Source organism: Spermophilus citellus (genome assembly GCF_964194105.1).
Source record: "Spermophilus citellus genome assembly, chromosome: 11".
Classification (NCBI taxonomy): Eukaryota; Metazoa; Chordata; class Mammalia; order Rodentia; family Sciuridae; genus Spermophilus; species Spermophilus citellus.
The window spans coordinates 6321837-6342077 of NC_138192.1; positions in this window are offsets into that span (position 1 = coordinate 6321837).

Sequence of the window (20241 nt, forward strand, 5' to 3'; positions counted from 1 at the left end):
CTTAGGGCTACATCAAGAGGAAACAAAACATAGAGATAGAACGTGAAACTACTTTATTGTGTCAAGTTTCAAGAAGCTAGCACAAACCGTGTTGGATTTAGAGTTCCAAATACATCTATCAATATAGGAGAAAACAGAGTGAAACCTAAAAATTCAAAGTGTTCCTGGAAACGAACGCTTCAACATAGAAGAACGAAATTTGGGGAACTAAGTCGCCTTAGTGTACTGATCACTACCTGAAAGTATCATCCTGTTTGGGTGAAAAAATATTTGCTGAGATTTCTGCAGATTCGTAATTTTGGGAAGCCTGGCAACCCCTTTCCATGAAAGTGTTTCTCGCCAGTCACTGCTTAGGGCTACATCAAGAGGAATCAAAACATCCAGATAGAACGTGAAACTAGTTTATTGTGTCAAGTTTCAAGAAGCTAGCACAAACCGTCTTGGATTTAGAGTTCAAAATACATCTATCAATATAGGAGAAAACAGAGTGAAACCTAAAAATTCAAACTGTTACTGGAAACGAACGCTTCAACATAGAAGAACGAAATTTGGGGAACCAAGTCGCCTTAGTGTACTGATCATTACCTGAAAGTATCATCGTGTTTGGGTGAAAAAATATTTGCTGAGATTTCTGGAGATTCGTAATTTTGGGAATCCTGGCAACCCCTTTCCATGAAAGTGTTTCTCGCCAGTCACTTCTTAGGGCTACATCAAGAGGAATCAAAACATAGAGATAGAACGTGAAACTACTTTATTGTGTCAAGTTTCAAGAAGCTAGCACAAACCGTGTTGGATTTAGAGTTCCAAATACATCTATCAATATAGGAGAAAACAGAGTGAAACCTAAAAATTCAAACTGTTACTGGAAACGAACGCTTCAACATAGAAGAACGAAATTTGGGGAACCAAGTCACCTTAGTGTACTGATCATTACCTGAAAGTATCATCCAGTTTGGGTGAAAAAATATTTGCTGAGATTTCTGGAGATTCATAATTTTTGGAAGCCTGGCAACCCCTTTCCATGAAAGTGTTTCTCGCCAGTCACTGCACAGGGCTACATCAAGAGGAATCAAAACATAGAGATAGAACGTGAAACTACTTTATTGTGTCAAGTTTCAAGAAGCTAGCACAAACCGTGTTGGATTTAGAGTTCCAAATACATCTATCAATATAGGAGAAAACAGAGTGAAACCTAAAAATTCAAACTGTTACTGGAAACGAACGCTTCAACATAGAAGAACGAAATTTGGGGAACCAAGTCGCCTTAGTGTACTGATCATTACCTGAAAGTATCATCGTGTTTGGGTGAAAAAATATTTGCTGAGATTTCTGGAGATTCGTAATTTTGGGAAGCCTGGCAACCCCTTTCCATGAAAGTGTTTCTCGCCAGTCACTTCGTAGGGCTACATCAAGAGGAATCAAAACATAGAGATAGAACGTGAAACTACTTTATTGTGTCAAGTTTCAAGAAGCTAGCACAAACCGTGTTGGATTTAGAGTTCCAAATACATCTATCAATATAGGAGAAAACAGAGTGAAACCTAAAAATTCAAACTGTTACTGGAAACGAACGCTTCAACATAGAAGAACGAAATTTGGGGAACCAAGTCACCTTAGTGTACTGATCATTACCTGAAAGTATCATCCAGTTTGGGTGAAAAAACATTTGCTGAGATTTCTGGAGATTCGTAATTTTGGGAAGCCTGGCAACCTCTTTCCATGAAAGTGTTTCTCGCCAGTCACTGCTTAGGGCTACATCAAGAGGAAGCAAAACATAGAGATAGAACGTGAAACTACTTTATTGTGTCAAGTTTCAAGAAGCTAGCACAAACCGTGTTGAATTTAGAGTTCCAAATACATCTATCAATATAGGAGAAAACAGAGTGAAACCTAAAAATTCAAACTGTTACTGGAAAGGAACGCTTCAACATAGAAGAATGAAATTTGGGGAACCAAGTCGCCTTAGTGTACTGATCATTATCTGAAAGTATAATCCAGTTTGGGTGAAAAAATATTTGCTGAGATTTCTGGAGATTCGTAATTTTGAGAAGCCTGGCAACCCCTTTCCATGTAAATGTTTCTCGCCAGTCACTGCTTAGGGCTACATCAAGAGGAAGCAAAACATAGAGATAGAACATGAAACTACTTTATAGTGTCAAGTTTCAAGAAGCTAGCACAAACCGTGTTGGATTTAGAGTTCCAAATACATCTATCAATATAGGAGAAAACAGAGTAAAACCTAAAAATTCAAACTGTTACTGGAAACGAACGCTTCAACATAGAAGAACGAAATTTGGGGAACCAAGTCGCCTTAGTGTACTGATCATTACCTGAAAGTATCATCCTGTTTCGGTGAAAAAATATTTGCTGAGATTTCTGGAGATTCGTAATTTTGGGAAGCCTGGCAACCCCTTTCCATGAAAGTGTTTCTCGCCAGTCACTTCTTAGGGCTACATCAAGAGGAATCAAAACATAGAGATAGAACGTGAAACTACTTTATTGTGTCAAGTTTCAAGAAGCTAGCACAAACCGTGTTGGATATAGAGTTCCAAATACATCTATCAATATAGGAGAAAACAGAGTGAAACCTAAAAATTCAAACTGTTACTGGAAACGAACGCTTCAACATAGAAGAACGAAATTTGGGGAACCAAGTCACCTTAGTGTACTGATCATTACCTGAAAGTATCATCCAGTTTGGGTGAAAAAACATTTGCTGAGATTTCTGGAGATTCGTAATTTTGGGAAGCCTGGCAACCGCTTTCCATGAAAGTGTTTCTCGCCAGTCACTGCTTAGGGCTACATCAAGAGGAATCAAAACATAGAGATAGAACGTGAAACTACTTTATTGTTTCAAGTTTCAAGAAGCTAGCACAAACCGTGTTGAATTTAGAGTTCCAAATACATCTATCAATATAGGAGAAAACAGAGTGAAACCTAAAAATTCAAACTGTTACTGGAAACGAACGCTTCAACATAGAAGAATCAAATTTGGGGAACCAAGTCGCCTTAGTGTACTGATCATTATCTGAAAGTATAATCCAGTTTGGGTGAAAAAATATTTGCTGAGATTTCAGGAGATTCGTAATTTTGAGAAGCCTGGCAACCCCTTTCCATATAAGTGTTTCTCGCCAGTCACTGCTTAGGGCTACATCAAGAGGAAGCAAAACATAGAGATAGAACGTGAAACTACTTTATTGTGTCAAGTTTCAAGAAGCTAGCACAAACCGTGTTGGATTTAGAGTTCCAAATACATCTATCAATATAGGAGAAAACAGAGTGAAACCTAAAAATTCAAACTGTTACTGGAAACGAACGCTTCAACATAGAAGAACGAAATTTGGGGAACCAAGTCGCCTTAGTGTACTGATCATTACCTGAAAGTATCATCGTGTTTGGGTGAAAAAATATTTGCTGAGATTTCTGGAGATTCGTAATTTTGGGAAGCCTGGCAACCGCTTTCCATGAAAGTGTTTCTCGCCAGTCACTTCTTAGGGCTACATCAAGAGGAATCAAAACATAGAGATAGAACGTGAAACTACTTTATTGTGTCAAGTTTCAAGAAGCTAGCACAAACCGTGTTGGATTTAGAGTTCCAAATACATCTATCAATATAGGAGAAATCAGAGTGAAACCTAAAAATTCAAACTGTTACTGGAAACGAACGCTTCAACATAGAAGAACGAAATTTGGGGAACCAAGTCACCTTAGTGTACTGATCATTACCTGAAAGTATCATCCAGTTTGGGTGAAAAAATATTTGCTGAGATTTCTGGAGATTCGTAATTTTGGGAAGCCTGGCAACCCCTTTCCATGAAAGTGTTTCTCGCCAGTCACTGCACAGGGCTACATCAAGAGGAATCAAAACATAGAGATAGAACGTGAAACTACTTTATTGTGTCAAGTTTCAAGAACCTAGCACAAACCGTGTTGGATTTAGAGTTCCAAATACATCTATCAATAGAGGAGAAAACAGAGTGAAACCTAAAAATTCAAACTGTTACTGGAAACGAACGCTTCAACATAAAAGAACGAAATTTGGGGAACCAAGTCGCCTTAGTGCACTGATCATTACCTGAAAGTATCATCCAGTTTGGGTGAAAAAATATTTGCTGAGATTTCTGGAGATTCGTAATTTTGGGAAGCCTGGGAACCCCTGTCCATGAAAGTGTTTCTCGCCACTCACTGCTTAGGGCTACATCAAGAGGAAACAAAACATAGAGATAGAACGTGAAACTACTTTATTGTGTCAAGTTTCAAGAAGCTAGCACAAACCGTGTTGGATTTAGAGTTCCAAATACATCTATCAATATAGGAGAAAACAGAGTGAAACCTAAAAATTCAAAGTGTTCCTGGAAACGAACGCTTCAACATAGAAGAACGAAATTTGGGGAACTAAGTCGCCTTAGTGTACTGATCACTACCTGAAAGTATCATCCTGTTTGGGTGAAAAAATATTTGCTGAGATTTCTGCAGATTCGTAATTTTGGGAAGCCTGGCAACCCCTTTCCATGAAAGTGTTTCTCGCCAGTCACTGCTTAGGGCTACATCAAGAGGAATCAAAACATCCAGATAGAACGTGAAACTAGTTTATTGTGTCAAGTTTCAAGAAGCTAGCACAAACCGTCTTGGATTTAGAGTTCAAAATACATCTATCAATATAGGAGAAAACAGAGTGAAACCTAAAAATTCAAACTGTTACTGGAAACGAACGCTTCAACATAGAAGAACGAAATTTGGGGAACCAAGTCGCCTTAGTGTACTGATCATTACCTGAAAGTATCATCGTGTTTGGGTGAAAAAATATTTGCTGAGATTTCTGGAGATTCGTAATTTTGGGAATCCTGGCAACCCCTTTCCATGAAAGTGTTTCTCGCCAGTCACTTCTTAGGGCTACATCAAGAGGAATCAAAACATAGAGATAGAACGTGAAACTACTTTATTGTGTCAAGTTTCAAGAAGCTAGCACAAACCGTGTTGGATTTAGAGTTCCAAATACATCTATCAATATAGGAGAAAACAGAGTGAAACCTAAAAATTCAAACTGTTACTGGAAACGAACGCTTCAACATAGAAGAACGAAATTTGGGGAACCAAGTCACCTTAGTGTACTGATCATTACCTGAAAGTATCATCCAGTTTGGGTGAAAAAATATTTGCTGAGATTTCTGGAGATTCATAATTTTTGGAAGCCTGGCAACCCCTTTCCATGAAAGTGTTTCTCGCCAGTCACTGCACAGGGCTACATCAAGAGGAATCAAAACATAGAGATAGAACGTGAAACTACTTTATTGTGTCAAGTTTCAAGAAGCTAGCACAAACCGTGTTGGATTTAGAGTTCCAAATACATCTATCAATATAGGAGAAAACAGAGTGAAACCTAAAAATTCAAACTGTTACTGGAAACGAACGCTTCAACATAGAAGAACGAAATTTGGGGAACCAAGTCGCCTTAGTGTACTGATCATTACCTGAAAGTATCATCGTGTTTGGGTGAAAAAATATTTGCTGAGATTTCTGGAGATTCGTAATTTTGGGAAGCCTGGCAACCCCTTTCCATGAAAGTGTTTCTCGCCAGTCACTTCGTAGGGCTACATCAAGAGGAATCAAAACATAGAGATAGAACGTGAAACTACTTTATTGTGTCAAGTTTCAAGAAGCTAGCACAAACCGTGTTGGATTTAGAGTTCCAAATACATCTATCAATATAGGAGAAAACAGAGTGAAACCTAAAAATTCAAACTGTTACTGGAAACGAACGCTTCAACATAGAAGAACGAAATTTGGGGAACCAAGTCACCTTAGTGTACTGATCATTACCTGAAAGTATCATCCAGTTTGGGTGAAAAAACATTTGCTGAGATTTCTGGAGATTCGTAATTTTGGGAAGCCTGGCAACCTCTTTCCATGAAAGTGTTTCTCGCCAGTCACTGCTTAGGGCTACATCAAGAGGAATCAAAACATAGAGATAGAACGTGAAACTACTTTATTGTGTCAAGTTTCAAGAAGCTAGCACAAACCGTGTTGAATTTAGAGTTCCAAATACATCTATCAATATAGGAGAAAACAGAGTGAAACCTAAAAATTCAAACTGTTACTGGAAACGAACGCTTCAACATAGAAGAATGAAATTTGGGGAACCAAGTCGCCTTAGTGTACTGATCATTATCTGAAAATATAATCCAGTTTGGGTGAAAAAATATTTGCTGAGATTTCTGGAGATTCGTAATTTTGAGAAGCCTGGCAACCCCTTTCCATGTAAGTGTTTCTCGCCAGTCACTGCTTAGGGCTACATCAAGAGGAAGCAAAACATAGAGATAGAACGTGAAACTACTTTATTGTGTCAAGTTTCAAGAAGCTAGCACAAACCGTGTTGGATTTAGAGTTCCAAATACATCTATCAATATAGGAGAAAACAGAGTAAAACCTAAAAATTCAAACTGTTACTGGAAACGAACGCTTCAACATAGAAGAACGAAATTTGGGGAACCAAGTCGCCTTAGTGTACTGATCATTACCTGAAAGTATCATCCCGTTTCGGTGAAAAAATATTTGCTGAGATTTCTGGAGATTGGTAATTTTGGGAAGCCTGGCAACCCCTTTCCATGAAAGTGTTTCTCGCCAGTCACTTCTTAGGGCTACATCAAGAGGAATCAAAACATAGAGATAGAACGTGAAACTACTTTATTGTGTCAAGTTTCAAGAAGCTAGCACAAACCGTGTTGGATATAGAGTTCCAAATACATCTATCAATATAGGAGAAAACAGAGTGAAACCTAAAAATTCAAACTGTTACTGGAAACGAACGCTTCAACATAGAAGAACGAAATTTGGGGAACCAAGTCACCTTAGTGTACTGATCATTACCTGAAAGTATCATCCAGTTTGGGTGAAAAAACATTTGCTGAGATTTCTGGAGATTCGTAATTTTGGGAAGCCTGGCAACCGCTTTCCATGAAAGTGTTTCTCGCCAGTCACTGCTTAGGGCTACATCAAGAGGAATCAAAACATAGAGATAGAACGTGAAACTACTTTATTGTGTCAAGTTTCAAGAAGCTAGCACAAACCGTGTTGAATTTAGAGTTCCAAATACATCTATCAATATAGGAGAAAACAGAGTGAAACCTAAAAATTCAAACTGTTACTGGAAACGAACGCTTCAACATAGAAGAATGAAATTTGGGGAACCAAGTCGCCTTAGTGTACTGATCATTATCTGAAAGTATAATCCAGTTTGGGTGAAAAAATATTTGCTGAGATTTCTGGAGATTCGTAATTTTGAGAAGCCTGGCAACCCCTTTCCATGTAAGTGTTTCTCGCCAGTCACTGCTTAGGGCTACATCAAGAGGAAGCAAAACATAGAGATAGAACGTGAAACTACTTTATTGTGTCAAGTTTCAAGAAGCTAGCACAAACCGTGTTGGATTTAGAGTTCCAAATACATCTATCAATATAGGAGAAAACAGAGTGAAACCTAAAAATTCAAACTGTTACTGGAAACGAACGCTTCAACATAGAAGAACGAAATTTGGGGAACCAAGTCGCCTTAGTGTACTGATCATTACCTGAAAGTATCATCGTGTTTGGGTGAAAAAATATTTGCTGAGATTTCTGGAGATTCGTAATTTTGGGAAGCCTGGCAACCCCTTTCCATGAAAGTGTTTCTCGCCAGTCACTTCTTAGGGCTACATCAAGAGGAATCAAAACATAGAGATAGAACGTAAAACTACTTTATTGTGTCAAGTTTCAAGAAGCTAGCACAAACCGTGTTGGATTTAGAGTTCCAAATACATCTATCAATATAGGAGAAAACAGAGTGAAACCTAAAAATTCAAACTGTTACTGGAAACGAACGCTTCAACATAGAAGAAAGAAATTTGGGGAACCAAGTCGCCTTAGTGTACTGATCATTACCTGAAAGTATCATCCTGTTTCGGTGAAAAAATATTTGCTGAGATTTCTGGAGATTCGTAATTTTGGGAAGCCTGGCAACCCCTTTCCATGAAAGTGTTTCTCGCCAGTCACTGCACAGGGCTACATCAAAGGAATCAAAACATAGAGATAGAACGTGAAACTACTTTATTGTGTCAAGTTTCAAAAACCTAGCACAAACCGTGTTGGATTTAGAGTTCCAAATACATCTATCAATATAGGAGAAAACAGAGTGAAACCTAAAAATTCAAACTGTTACTGGAAACGAACGCTTCAACATAAAAGAACGAAATTTGGGGAACCAAGTCGCCTTAGTGCACTGATCATTACCTGAAAGTATCATCCAGTTTGGGTGAAAAAATATTTGCTGAGATTTCTGGAGATTCGTAATTTTGGGAAGCCTGGGAACCCCTGTCCATGAAAGTGTTTCTCGCCACTCACTGCTTAGGGCTACATCAAGAGGAAACAAAACATAGAGATAGAACGTGAAACTACTTTATTGTGTCAAGTTTCAAGAAGCTAGCACAAACCGTGTTGGATTTAGAGTTCCAAATACATCTATCAATATAGGAGAAAACAGAGTGAAACCTAAAAATTCAAAGTGTTCCTGGAAACGAACGCTTCAACATAGAAGAACGAAATTTGGGGAACTAAGTCGCCTTAGTGTACTGATCACTACCTGAAAGTATCATCCTGTTTGGGTGAAAAAATATTTGCTGAGATTTCTGCAGATTCGTAATTTTGGGAAGCCTGGCAACCCCTTTCCATGAAAGTGTTTCTCGCCAGTCACTGCTTAGGGCTACATCAAGAGGAATCAAAACATCTAGATAGAACGTGAAACTAGTTTATTGTGTCAAGTTTCAAGAAGCTAGCACAAACCGTCTTGGATTTAGAGTTCCAAATACATCTATCAATATAGGAGAAAACAGAGTGAAACCTAAAAATTCAAACTGTTACTGGAAACGAACGCTTCAACATAGAAGAACGAAATTTGGGGAACCAAGTCGCCTTAGTGTACTGATCATTACCTGAAAGTATCATCGTGTTTGGGTGAAAAAATATTTGCTGAGATTTCTGGAGATTCGTAATTTTGGGAAGCCTGGCAACCCCTTTCCATGAAAGTGTTTCTCGCCAGTCACTTCTTAGGGCTACATCAAGAGGAATCAAAACATAGAGATAGAACGTGAAACTACTTTATTGTGTCAAGTTTCAAGAAGCTAGCACAAACCGTGTTGGATTTAGAGTTCCAAATACATCTATCAATATAGGAGAAAACAGAGTGAAACCTAAAAATTCAAACTGTTACTGGAAACGAACGCTTCAACATAGAAGAACGAAATTTGGGGAACCAAGTCACCTTAGTGTACTGATCATTACCTGAAAGTATCATCCAGTTTGGGTGAAAAAATATTTGCTGAGATTTCTGGAGATTCATAATTTTGGGAAGCCTGGCAACCCCTTTCCATGAAAGTGTTTCTCGCCAGTCACTGCACAGGGCTACATCAAGAGGAATCAAAACATAGAGATAGAACGTGAAACTACTTTATTGTGTCAAGTTTCAAGAAGCTAGCACAAACCGTGTTGGATTTAGAGTTCCAAATACATCTATCAATATAGGAGAAAACTGAGTGAAACCTAAAAATTCAAACTGTTACTAGAAACGAACGCTTCAACATAGAAGAACGAAATTTGGGGAACCAAGTCGCCTTCATGTACCGATCATTACCTGAAAGTATCATTCAGTTTGGCTGAAAAAATACTTGCTGAGATTTCTGGAGATTCGTAATTTTGGGAAGCCTGGCAACCCCTTTCCATGAAAGTGTTTCTCGCCTGTCACTGTTTAGGGCTACATCAAGAGGAAACAAAACATAAAGATACAATATGAAACTACTTTATTGTGTCAAGTTTCAAGAAGCTAGCACAAACCGTGTTGGATTTAGAGTTCCAAATACATCTATCAATATAGGAGAAAACAGAGTGAAACCTAAAAATTCAAACTGTTACTGGAAACGAACGCTTCAACATAAAAGAACGAAATTTGGGGAACCAAGTCGCCTTAGTGCACTGATCATTACCTGAAAGTATCATCCAGTTTGGGTGAAAAAATATTTGCTGAGATTTCTGGAGATTCGTAATTTTGGGAAGCCTGGCAACCCCTTTCCATGAAAGTGTTTCTCGCCAGTCACTGCTTAGGGCTACATCAAGAGGAATCAAAACATAGAGATAGAACGTGAAACTACTTTATTGTGTCAAGTTTCAAGAAGCTAGCACAAACCCTGTTGGATTTAGAGTTCCAAATACATCTATCAATATAGGAGAAAACAGAGTGAAACCTAAAAATTCAAAGTGTTCCTGGAAACGAACGCTTCAACATAGAAGAACGAAATTTGGGGAACTAAGTCGCCTTAGTGTACTGATCACTACCTGAAAGTATCATCCTGTTTGGGTGAAAAAATATTTGCTGAGATTTCTGCAGATTCGTAATTTTGGGAAGCCTGGCAACCCCTTTCCATGAAAGTGTTTCTCGCCAGTCACTGCTTAGGGCTACATCAAGAGGAATCAAAACATCTAGACAGAACGTGAAACTAGTTTATTGTGTCAAGTTTCAAGAAGCTAGCACAAACCATCTTGGATTTAGAGTTCCAAATACATCTATCAATATAGGAGAAAACAGAGTGAAACCTAAAAATTCAAACTGTTACTGGAAACGAACGCTTCAACATAGAAGAACGAAATTTGGGGAACCAAGTCGCCTTAGTGTACTAATCATTACCTGAAAGTATCATCGTGTTTGGGTGAAAAAATATTTGCTGAGATTTCTGGAGATTCGTAATTTTGGGAAGCCTGGCAACCCCTTTCCATGAAAGTGTTTCTCGCCAGTCACTTCTTAGGGCTACATCAAGAGGAATCAAAACATAGAGATAGAACGTGAAACTACTTTATTGTGTCAAGTTTCAAGAAGCTAGCACAAACCGTGTTGGATTTAGAGTTCCAAATACATCTATCAATATAGGAGAAAACAGAGTGAAACCTAAAAATTCAAACTGTTACTGGAAACGAACGCTTCAACATAGAAGAACGAAATTTGGGGAACCAAGTCACCTTAGTGTACTGATCATTACCTGAAAGTATCATCCAGTTTGGGTGAAAAAATATTTGCTGAGATTTCTGGAGATTCATAATTTTGGGAAGCCTGGCAACCCCTTTCCATGAAAGTGTTTCTCGCCAGTCACTGCACAGGGCTACATCAAGAGGAATCAAAACATAGAGATAGAACGTGAAACTACTTTATTGTGTCAAGTTTCAAGAAGCTAGCACAAACCGTGTTGGATTTAGAGTTCCAAATACATCTATCAATATAGGAGAAAACTGAGTGAAACCTAAAAATTCAAACTGTTACTGGAAACGAACGCTTCAACATAGAAGAACGAAATTTGGGGAACCAAGTCGCCTTCATGTACCGATCATTACCTGAAAGTATCATTCAGTTTGGCTGAAAAAATACTTGCTCAGATTTCTGGAGATTCGTAATTTTGGGAAGCCTGGCAACCCCTTTCCATGAAAGTGTTTCTCGCCTGTCACTGTTTAGGGCTACATCAAGAGGAAACAAAACATAAAGATACAATATGAAACTACTTTATTGTGTCAAGTTTCAAGAAGCTAGCACAAACCGTGTTGGATTTAGAGTTCCAAATACATCTATCAATATAGGAGAAAACAGAGTGAAACCTAAAAATTCAAACTGTTACTGGAAACGAACGCTTCAACATAAAAGAACGAAATTTGGGGAACCAAGTCGCCTTAGTGCACTGATCATTACCTGAAAGTATCATCCAGTTTGGGTGAAGAAATATTTGCTGAGATTTCTGGAGATTCGTAATTTTGGGAAGCCTGGCAACCCCTTTCCATGAAAGTGTTTCTCGCCAGTCACTGCTTAGGGCTACATCAAGAGGAATCAAAACATAGAGATAGAACGTGAAACTACTTTATTGTGTCAAGTTTCAAGAAGCTAGCACAAACCCTGTTGGATTTAGAGTTCCAAATACATCTATCAATATAGGAGAAAACAGAGTGAAACCTAAAAATTCAAAGTGTTACTGGAAACATACGCTTCAACATAGAAGAACGAAATTTGGGGAACCAAGTCGCCTTAGTGTACTGATCATTACCTGAAAGTATCATCCAGTTTGGGTGAAAAAATATTTGCTGAGATTTCTGGAGATTCGTAATTTTGGGAAGCCTGGCAACCCCTTTCCATGAAAGTGTTTCTCGCCAGTCACTGCTTAGGGCTACATCAAGAGGAAACAAAACATAGAGATAGAACGTGAAACTACTTTATAGTGTCAAGTTTCAAGAAGCTAGCACAAACCGTGTTGGATTTAGAGTTCCAAATATATCTATCAATATAGGAGAAAACAGAGTGAAACCTAAAAATTCAAACTGTTACTGGAAACGAACGCTTCAATATAGAAGAACGAAATTTGGGGAACCAAGTCGCCTTAGTGTACTGATCATTACCTGAAAGTATCATCCTGTTTCGGTGAAAAAATATTTGCTGAGATTTCTGGATATTCGTAATTTTGGGAAGCCTGGCAACCCCTTTCCATGAAAGTGTTTCTCGCCAGTCACTTCGTAGGGCTACATCAAGAGGAATCAAAACATAGAGATAGAACGTGAAACTCCTTTATTGTGTCAAGTTTCAAGAAGCTAGCACAAACCGTGTTGGATTTAGAGTTCCAAATACATCTATCAATATAGGAGAAAACAGAGTGAAACCTAAAAATTCAAACTGTTACTGGAAACGAACGCTTCAACATAGAAAAATGAAATTTGGGGAACCAAGTCGCCTTAGTGTACTGATCATTATCTGAAAGTATAATCCATTTTGGGTGAAAAAATATTTGCTGAGATTTTTGGAGATTCGTAATTTTGAGAAGCCTGGCAACCCCTTTCCATATAAGTGTTTCTCGCCAGTCACTGCTTAGGGCTACATCAAGAGGAAGCAAAACATAGAGATAGAACGTGAAACTACTTTATTGTGTCAAGTTTCAAGAAGCTAGCACAAACCGTGTTGGATTTAGAGTTCCAAATACATCTATCAATATAGGAGAAAACAGAGTGAAACCTAAAAATTCAAAGTGTTAGTGGAAACGAACGCTTCAACATAGAAGAACGAAATTTGGGGAACCAAGTCGCCTTAGTGTACTGATCATTACCTGAAAGTATCATCGTGTTTGGGTGAAAAAATATTTGCTGAGATTTCTGGAGATTCGTAATTTTGGGAAGCCTGGCAACCCCTTTCCATGAAAGTGTTTCTCGCCAGTCACTTCGTAGGGCTACATCAAGAGGAATCAAAACATAGAGATAGAACGTGAAACTACTTTATTGTGTCAAGTTTCAAGAAGCTAGCACAAACCGTGTTGGATTTAGAGTTCCAAATACATCTATCAATATAGGAGAAAACAGAGTGAAACCTAAAAATTCAAACTGTTACTGGAAACGAACGCTTCAACATAGAAGAACGAAATTTGGGGAACCAAGTCACCTTAGTGTACTGATCATTACCTGAAAGTATCATCCAGTTTGGGTGAAAAAACATTTGCTGAGATTTCTGGAGATTCGTAATTTTGGGAAGCCTGGCAACCTCTTTCCATGAAAGTGCTTCTCGCCAGTCACTGCTTAGGGCTACATCAAGAGGAATCAAAACATAGAGATAGAACGTGAAACTACTTTATTGTGTCAAGTTTCAAGAAGCTAGCACAAACCGTGTTGGATTTAGAGTTCCAAATACATCTATCCATATAGGAGAAAACAGAGTGAAACCTAAAAATTCAAACTGTTACTGGAAACGAACGCTTCAACATAGAAGAATGAAATTTGGGGAACCAAGTCGCCTTAGTGTACTGATCATTATCTGAAAGTATAATCCAGTTTGGGTGAAAAAATATTTGCTGAGATTTCTGGAGATTCATAATTTTGAGAAGCCTGGCAACCCCTTTCCATGTAAGTGTTTCTCGCCAGTCACTGCTTAGGGCTACATCAAGAGGAAGCCAAACATAGAGATAGAACGTGAAACTACTTTATTGTGTCAAGTTTCAAGAAGCTAGCACAAACCGTGTTGGATTTAGAGTTCCAAATACATCTATCAATATAGGAGAAAACAGAGTAAAACCTAAAAATTCAAACTGTTACTGGAAACGAACGCTTCAACATAGAAGAACGAAATTTGGGGAACCAAGTCGCCTTAGTGTACTGATCATTACCTGAAAGTATCATCCTGTTTCGGTGAAAAAATATTTGCTGAGATTTCTGGAGATTCGTAATTTTGGGAAGCCTGGCAACCCCTTTCCATGAAAGTGTTTCTCGCCAGTCACTGCTTAGGGCTACATCAAGAGGAATCAAAACATCTAGATAGAACGTGAAACTAGTTTATTGTGTCAAGTTTCAAGAAGCTAGCACAAACCGTGTTGGATTTAGAGTTCCAAATACATCTATCAATATAGGAGAAAACAGAGTGAAACCTAAAAATTCAAACTGTTACTGGAAACGAACGCTTCAACATAGAAGAACGAAATTTGGGGAACCAAGTCGCCTTAGTGTACTGATCATTACCTGAAAGTATCATCCAGTTTGGGTGAAAAAATATTTGCTGAGATTTCTGGAGATTCGTAATTTTGGGAAGCCTGGCAACCCCTTTCCATGAAAGTGTTTCTCGCCAGTCACTTCTTAGGGCTACATCAAGAGGAATCAAAACATAGAGATAGAACGTGAAACTACTTTATTGTGTCAAGTTTCAAGAAGCTAGCACAAACCGTGTTGGATTTAGAGTTCCAAATACATCTATCAATATAGGAGAAAACAGAGTGAAACCTAAAAATTCAAACTGTTACTGGAAACGAACGCTTCAACATAGAAGAACGAAATTTGGGGAACCAAGTCACCTTAGTGTACTGATCATTACCTGAAAGTATCATCCAGTTTGGGTGAAAAAATATTTGCTGAGATTTCTGGAGATTCATAATTTTGGGAAGCCTGGCAACCCCTTTCCATGAAAGTGTTTCTCGCCAGTCACTGCACAGGGCTACATCAAGAGGAATCAAAACATAGAGATAGAACGTGAAACTACTTTATTGTGTCAAGTTTCAAGAAGCTAGCACAAACCGTGTTGGATTTAGAGTTCCAAATACATCTATCAATATAGGAGAAAACTGAGTGAAACCTAAAAATTCAAACTGTTACTGGAAACGAACGCTTCAACATAGAAGAACGAAATTTGGGGAACCAAGTCGCCTTCATGTACCGATCATTACCTGAAAGTATCATTCAGTTTGGCTGAAAAAATACTTGCTCAGATTTCTGGAGATTCGTAATTTTGGGAAGCCTGGCAACCCCTTTCCATGAAAGTGTTTCTCGCCTGTCACTGTTTAGGGCTACATCAAGAGGAAACAAAACATAAAGATACAATATGAAACTACTTTATTGTGTCAAGTTTCAAGAAGCTAGCACAAACCGTGTTGGATTTAGAGTTCCAAATACATCTATCAATATAGGAGAAAACAGAGTGAAACCTAAAAATTCAAACTGTTACTGGAAACGAACGCTTCAACATAAAAGAACGAAATTTGGGGAACCAAGTCGCCTTAGTGCACTGATCATTACCTGAAAGTATCATCCAGTTTGGGTGAAGAAATATTTGCTGAGATTTCTGGAGATTCGTAATTTTGGGAAGCCTGGCAACCCCTTTCCATGAAAGTGTTTCTCGCCAGTCACTGCTTAGGGCTACATCAAGAGGAATCAAAACATAGAGATAGAACGTGAAACTACTTTATTGTGTCAAGTTTCAAGAAGCTAGCACAAACCCTGTTGGATTTAGAGTTCCAAATACATCTATCAATATAGGAGAAAACAGAGTGAAACCTAAAAATTCAAAGTGTTACTGGAAACATACGCTTCAACATAGAAGAACGAAATTTGGGGAACCAAGTCGCCTTAGTGTACTGATCATTACCTGAAAGTATCATCCAGTTTGGGTGAAAAAATATTTGCTGAGATTTCTGGAGATTCGTAATTTTGGGAAGCCTGGCAACCCCTTTCCATGAAAGTGTTTCTCGCCAGTCACTGCTTAGGGCTACATCAAGAGGAAACAAAACATAGAGATAGAACGTGAAACTACTTTATAGTGTCAAGTTTCAAGAAGCTAGCACAAACCGTGTTGGATTTAGAGTTCCAAATATATCTATCAATATAGGAGAAAACAGAGTGAAACCTAAAAATTCAAACTGTTACTGGAAACGAACGCTTCAATATAGAAGAACGAAATTTGGGGAACCAAGTCGCCTTAGTGTACTGATCATTACCTGAAAGTATCATCCTGTTTCGGTGAAAAAATATTTGCTGAGATTTCTGGATATTCGTAATTTTGGGAAGCCTGGCAACCCCTTTCCATGAAAGTGTTTCTCGCCAGTCACTTCGTAGGGCTACATCAAGAGGAATCAAAACATAGAGATAGAACGTGAAACTCCTTTATTGTGTCAAGTTTCAAGAAGCTAGCACAAACCGTGTTGGATTTAGAGTTCCAAATACATCTATCAATATAGGAGAAAACAGAGTGAAACCTAAAAATTCAAACTGTTACTGGAAACGAACGCTTCAACATAGAAAAATGAAATTTGGGGAACCAAGTCGCCTTAGTGTACTGATCATTATCTGAAAGTATAATCCATTTTGGGTGAAAAAATATTTGCTGAGATTTTTGGAGATTCGTAATTTTGAGAAGCCTGGCAACCCCTTTCCATATAAGTGTTTCTCGCCAGTCACTGCTTAGGGCTACATCAAGAGGAAGCAAAACATAGAGATAGAACGTGAAACTACTTTATTGTGTCAAGTTTCAAGAAGCTAGCACAAACCGTGTTGGATTTAGAGTTCCAAATACATCTATCAATATAGGAGAAAACAGAGTGAAACCTAAAAATTCAAAGTGTTAGTGGAAACGAACGCTTCAACATAGAAGAACGAAATTTGGGGAACCAAGTCGCCTTAGTGTACTGATCATTACCTGAAAGTATCATCGTGTTTGGGTGAAAAAATATTTGCTGAGATTTCTGGAGATTCGTAATTTTGGGAAGCCTGGCAACCCCTTTCCATGAAAGTGTTTCTCGCCAGTCACTTCGTAGGGCTACATCAAGAGGAATCAAAACATAGAGATAGAACGTGAAACTACTTTATTGTGTCAAGTTTCAAGAAGCTAGCACAAACCGTGTTGGATTTAGAGTTCCAAATACATCTATCAATATAGGAGAAAACAGAGTGAAACCTAAAAATTCAAACTGTTACTGGAAACGAACGCTTCAACATAGAAGAACGAAATTTGGGGAACCAAGTCACCTTAGTGTACTGATCATTACCTGAAAGTATCATCCAGTTTGGGTGAAAAAACATTTGCTGAGATTTCTGGAGATTCGTAATTTTGGGAAGCCTGGCAACCTCTTTCCATGAAAGTGCTTCTCGCCAGTCACTGCTTAGGGCTACATCAAGAGGAATCAAAACATAGAGATAGAACGTGAAACTACTTTATTGTGTCAAGTTTCAAGAAGCTAGCACAAACCGTGTTGGATTTAGAGTTCCAAATACATCTATCCATATAGGAGAAAACAGAGTGAAACCTAAAAATTCAAACTGTTACTGGAAACGAACGCTTCAACATAGAAGAATGAAATTTGGGGAACCAAGTCGCCTTAGTGTACTGATCATTATCTGAAAGTATAATCCAGTTTGGGTGAAAAAATATTTGCTGAGATTTCTGGAGATTCATAATTTTGAGAAGCCTGGCAACCCCTTTCCATGTAAGTGTTTCTCGCCAGTCACTGCTTAGGGCTACATCAAGAGGAAGCCAAACATAGAGATAGAACGTGAAACTACTTTATTGTGTCAAGTTTCAAGAAGCTAGCACAAACCGTGTTGGATTTAGAGTTCCAAATACATCTATCAATATAGGAGAAAACAGAGTAAAACCTAAAAATTCAAACTGTTACTGGAAACGAACGCTTCAACATAGAAGAACGAAATTTGGGGAACCAAGTCGCCTTAGTGTACTGATCATTACCTGAAAGTATCATCCTGTTTCGGTGAAAAAATATTTGCTGAGATTTCTGGAGATTCGTAATTTTGGGAAGCCTGGCAACCCCTTTCCATGAAAGTGTTTCTCGCCAGTCACTTCTTAGGGCTACATCAAGAGGAATCAAAACATAGAGATAGAACGTAAAACTACTTTATTGTGTCAAGTTTCAAGAAGCTAGCACAAACCGTGTTGGATTTAGAGTTCCAAATACATCTATCAATATAGGAGAAAACAGAGTGAAACCTAAAAATTCAAACTGTTACTGGAAACGAACGCTTCAACATAGAAGAACGAAATTTGGGGAACCAAGTCGCCTTAGTGTACTGATCATTACCTGAAAGTATCATCCAGTTTGGGTGAAAAAATATTTGCTGAGATTTCTGGAGATTCGTAATTTTGGGAAGCCTGGCAACCCCTTTCCATGAAAGTGTTTCTCGCCAGTCACTGCACAGGGCTACATCAAGAGGAATCAAAACATAGAGATAGAACGTGAAACTACTTTATTGTGTCAAGTTTCAAGAACCTAGCACAAACAGTGTTGGATTTAGAGTTCCAAATACATCTATCAATATAGGAGAAAACAGAGTGAAACCTAAAAATTCAAACTGTTACTGGAAACGAACGCTTCAACATAGAAGAACGAAATTTGGGGAACCAAGTCACGTTAGTGTACTGATCATTACCTGAAAGTATCATCCAGTTTGGGTGAAAAAACATTTGCTGAGATTTCTGGAGATTCGTAATTTTGGGAAGCCTGGCAACCTCTTTCCATGAAAGTGTTTCTCGCCAGTCACTGCTTAGGGCTACATCAAGAGGAATCAAAACATAGAGATAGAACGTGAAACTACTTTATTGTGTCAAGTTTCAAGAAGCTAGCACAAACCGTGTTGAATTTAGAGTTCCAAATACATCTATCAATATAGGAGAAAACAGAGTGAAACCTAAAAATTCAAACTGTTACTGGAAACGAACGCTTCAACATAGAAGAATGAAATTTGGGGAACCAAGTCGCCTTAGTGTACTGATCATTATCTGAAAGTATAATCCAGTTTGGGTGAAAAAATATTTGCTGAGATTTCTGGAGATTCGTAATTTTGAGAAGCCTGGCAACCCCTTTCCATGTAAGTGTTTCTCGCCAGTCACTGCTTAGGGCTACATCAAGAGGAAGCAAAACATAGAGATAGAACGTGAAACTACTTTATTGTGTCAAGTTTCAAGAAGCTAGCACAAACCGTGTTGGATTTAGAGTTCCAAATACATCTATCAATATAGGAGAAAACAGAGTAAAACCTAAAAATTCAAACTGTTACTGGAAACGAACGCTTCAACATAGAAGAACGAAATTTGGGGAACCAAGTCGCCTTAGTGTACTGATCATTACCTGAAAGTATCATCCCGTTTCGGTGAAAAAATATTTGCTGAGATTTCTGGAGATTGGTAATTTTGGGAAGCCTGGCAACCCCTTTCCATGAAAGTGTTTCTCGCCAGTCACTTCTTAGGGCTACATCAAGAGGAATCAAAACATAGAGATAGAACGTGAAACTACTTTATTGTGTCAAGTTTCAAGAAGCTAGCACAAACCGTGTTGGATATAGAGTTCCAAATACATCTATCAATATAGGAGAAAACAGAGTGAAACCTAAAAATTCAAACTGTTACTGGAAACGAACGCTTCAACATAGAAGAACGAAATTTGGGGAACCAAGTCACCTTAGTGTACTGATCATTACCTGAAAGTATCATCCAGTTTGGGTGAAAAAACATTTGCTGAGATTTCTGGAGATTCGTAATTTTGGGAAGCCTGGCAACCGCTTTCCATGAAAGTGTTTCTCGCCACTCACTGCTTAGGGCTACATCAAGAGGAATCAAAACATAGAGATAGAACGTGAAACTACTTTATTGTGTCAAGTTTCAAGAAGCTAGCACAAACCGTGTTGAATTTAGAGTTCCAAATACATCTATCAATATAGGAGAAAACAGAGTGAAACCTAAAAATTCAAACTGTTACTGGAAACGAACGCTTCAACATAGAAGAATGAAATTTGGGGAACCAAGTCGCCTTAGTGTACTGATCATTATCTGAAAGTATAATCCAGTTTGGGTGAAAAAATATTTGCTGAGATTTCTGGAGATTCGTAATTTTGAGAAGCCTGGCAACCCCTTTCCATGTAAGTGTTTCTCGCCAGTCACTG